This window comes from Mus caroli, chromosome 14 (genome assembly GCF_900094665.2).
Source record: "Mus caroli chromosome 14, CAROLI_EIJ_v1.1, whole genome shotgun sequence".
In the NCBI taxonomy this organism is placed as follows: domain Eukaryota; kingdom Metazoa; phylum Chordata; class Mammalia; order Rodentia; family Muridae; genus Mus; species Mus caroli.
This window is the reverse complement of record NC_034583.1, coordinates 97,328,122-97,332,141: the sequence shown is the minus strand read 5'-3', so window position 1 is coordinate 97,332,141 and position 4,020 is coordinate 97,328,122. Positions and strand designations below refer to the sequence as shown.

Genomic DNA, 4,020 nt, shown 5'->3' with positions numbered 1-4,020 from the left:
TGCTTCACGTGTTGTTAAGGTGATTCCACTTGTAAAATAAGTGTCTAGTGTGATTTAAAAATATCAAAATCTCAACTGTCTGAGTGTGAAGGGGGATTATGTAGCTTCCAAACATCCTGGTAACTGGTACACCACGGGTTGGAAAATACACACTAGAAAAAGAACTTGCATAAAGATCAGGACTGAAGTACATTAATGTGGGAGTTTTAGTTCAAGATACTTGATCACCTCATCAGATATTATAGAGTCTGGCAAGATGGCATTTGCCAAGAGCATGCCAAAAGATGCACAGATGATGGCACAAATCCGGAAGGATATAGGATTACAGACTATGAGCCAAGAGTTATAAATCAGATGCTGGAGTTTGCCTTCTGATATGTGATCACAATTGTAGATGATGCTAAAATTTATTCAAGCCATGCAAAGAAAGCTACTGTTGATGCAGATAATGTATGTTTGGCAATCCAGTGCAGTGCTGACCAGTCTTTACGTTCTCCTCCCCCAAGAGATTTTTTTTTATTATATACTGAAAGACAAAAGAAATCAAAGCCCTTTGGATTTGCTCAATCCATATTCAGGTCCTAGATTGCCACTTGATAGATATTGCTTAACTGCTCCAAACTATAGGCTTAAGTCTTTACAAAAATAAGGCACCTACTCCGGCAGAAAGAATAATGGTTCCATGGTTAAGTGTTGGTTCCGTTTCTAGTAGACCAAGTACTCCCTCCCACACTAGGCACACACACCCCACAAACCATGTCTGTTTCAATTAATGTAAGGCACTCTAATGTGCCTCAAGGGGCAAAAGTTTACAGTACACATGCCTATTTCTCAGTCCCCTGCTGTAAAAGCTTCCATTCTGCAGCATCAGCTGTTCAAAATGTTCCTATTCATCCATCATTAACTGGGTTCAAAAACATTACTACTAATATTATATCACAAAGTATAGTCACGGAGTCAACAAATGCACTGAAAAGAAAATGTGAGGAAGATGATGATGGTGATGATGAGTATGATAATTTATAATCTAGCCTTGGTGCATGTAACCTGTATTCCTGGTCTTGGATCCAATTTAAAAAGCATGTCGGATATTTTAAAGCTGTACTTTAGAAAGTGGCATATAATAAGAATAGTCACTATGCTTTTAGATTGAAATCTTCAGTTTTACTAGAACTAGTGATGGCTTTTCATCAACCTTTATTCATAAAAAGTAAAATTGCCATTTAGCAATTTGAAAAATAATCAAAATCTCTTTTAACCAGTTAACACCAATTAAGTAAACACAGTTGCAAGTACATTATTCTCTGTTCCTGACTGATACCTGATTTCCCTCTTATTTTGTTCGAAACTACTGTCCTCAGAAGGCATTAGAGAGTGAAAAGTTTCCTTTTAAAGAGAAAGTTGCCAGATAAGAAAAAAATCTTGGATACACTGTGATCTATGTCTAATTCCTTCCTAGCTCCCCAACTCTGCTGCTCAAGCAGGCAAATAACTGTTGGAATACTTGGTTTTATCCACCAAGTTTTGTTGATATCCATGCCACTTAACAGGGGCATTCATAAAGATAATCTTCATAAATATTAATTATCTAAAGTGATTAGATTCATTTATCATATTTCAATTCTATGATTAAAAAATAGAAATGATACTGTTCTCGATGTAAAATCATAAAGATTTTGTTACTTCCCTATTGAGACAGATATAATCATCACAATTTTAAAAAAAGTCTAGTTCTGTTTAAATAGGGTATATTAGCTTGTGAATTGTGAAAATTAATCACGATAATGCATGTTCAGTATGTGAGCTGCACATGGCATTCATTTTGTGCTTGTAACTAATTTTGTTTCTTTGTTTTTAGTTAGAAAGCTATTTTATGAAATAAATATTTTTATTGATTATGAAAATTTTTATGTGTGAAACAGGTTTTATCCAACTCAACAAGGTGGCATCTATAGGATATACTGACTATCTACACAATATGTGTAAGAATACATTTCATGTCTTTATAATTTGATGGCCTGTACTATGTAAAACAATATCTGGGAAAACTTATAATGAGAGCAGATAAAAATCCCTTAAATATACATGTAAGTAATGCAATATTACCTTTTTATATGCAAATAAAATGTTTTAATTTAATAAAAAAAGGTATTTATTGGTTGTTTACTCTGATACTTAGGTCCATCTAAATAAGAAACCAGAAATACAACACCGTAGAAGAATTTTAATCCAGCAACATGGCTGTTCTGGCAAGTTATCACATCCAATGACCTTCTAGGGCTATATGATTGGACCAGAATGCAGATACTACCTGAATTACAATATAACCAGGCTGGAATACAAACAAGACTTTACTACATACACACCTTTAATACCTAACAATGAAGGTAAGGTTAGTTCTCAAAAGTAAACAGCTGTGTTTGGTAGTAACATCTAATTGTTGGGCAGACAAATGAGAGAAAATTTAACAGAATTATTGAGAGACCGGATATGCCCATTTTATATGAGAACAGTAGAAGAGAGAGAGGCTACTTAAAAGGAGAGAGAGAGAGAGAAAGAGAGAGAGAGAGAGAGAGAGAGAGAATATGTTGTTTCTGTGTTTGTGTGTGTGTGTGTGTGTATGTGTATATGTGTGTGTATGTGTGCATGTGGTATGTATGGAAGTTTAGTGGGTCAATTTTACAGATACAGGTTACAGGAAGAACAAGATAGAAACAGGTGAAGGCAGTATGAGCCAGATAATGAGGAGCCAAAAGATTAGAATATTTTGTCAAAGTTAGCATGAGGCCAAGTAGAACAATTCAGCCAGAAGCTGTGAGAATCCTGATTAAATCAGTCACCTAGGAAGATTTAATTGTATAGAAGCTAGATGCTTCCAGGCCTAGGCCTGGGGATGGGGTTTAGAACATAGTAAAAACAAACAAACAAACAAAACAAAAAAAACAAAAGAACACTCTGAGCTCAGCCTAAGCCATGGATTCACAAGGCTTAGGTACATTTCTTATCTCAGTCCTTCATTTGAGGAAATAAATGTGACATTTGCAGTTTTTGTTGATTTATCTTAATACTTCTTAATATTTATACTCCTCTGTGGAAACATTCTCCTCATGATTTTTAGAGCATCTTAAATGTTGTCATTTCATCAACATGCTTATACAAACATTCCATTAACATTCTCTGTGTATTCCAACGTATTTTCCCCTTCTGGTATATGTGTCACTTTGATAACTTCAAAACATGTATACCTGTAAGCTATTTTGCAATTCTCATGGCTTTTTTAGACATTTTCTAAACAAAACCATTTCTTCAGCACGGCATACTCTTGCTAAAGTTAGAAAAATCTCTAGAGCTCAAGAGAAAGGCACAAAAGAAGCAAAACAAACACTCTTGTTAAAACAAATGGATTTCAAATACCACAAATCTAATGGAAATTTGAATTCAACAACTTATTAGTGAGACAGCATAAGTTTATAAAATATTTGAAGATAAAAATATTTGAAGATTCACAATCTCTGGTAAGACTTAGGGTTAGTATAAACTAATTGGCATACAAAAGAAAAGAGAAGAACACACTCATAGAAAACATGGGAATCGTGGGATCTATATTATATTTGAAAAGGCTTAGCTTGATCCCCAAATCCACAAATATTGAAATATGACTCTCTCAAAAGCATCCTCTCTGTCTTGATTAGGAAACCCAGGAATCAAACAATTCTCATGTACCATATCTATGGAAAGCTTCATGAAATATTTTTTTTTGTAGCTTGAAAATAATTTTTGTGTAAAGGATTACTTTTATTTCAGGTGCATTTTACTCCATGAAGTTTTCCTCTGTATTAATTAAAACATAAATCTATGATGACAAGTCAATTTACCTGAAAATCATGTATCAGAATGTGTTACATCACTTTTATTTGAACTCATCTAGTTAATATCTCCCTGATACTCAAGAATTGTTTCCGACTCAATTTTAATGGATTTTCTCCAATTTTCCATGTATGGGACAACTAATAAAATCAA

The 4,020-nt window shown here is 33.9% G+C and overlaps 1 pseudogene; it reads left to right on the top strand.

Annotated features, from left to right (window-relative positions):
• Positions 1 to 247: 247 nt before the first annotated feature.
• On the top strand, positions 248 to 1,026 carry LOC110309698 (annotated as a pseudogene).
• The last annotated feature ends 2,994 nt before the right edge of the window (positions 1,027 to 4,020 follow it).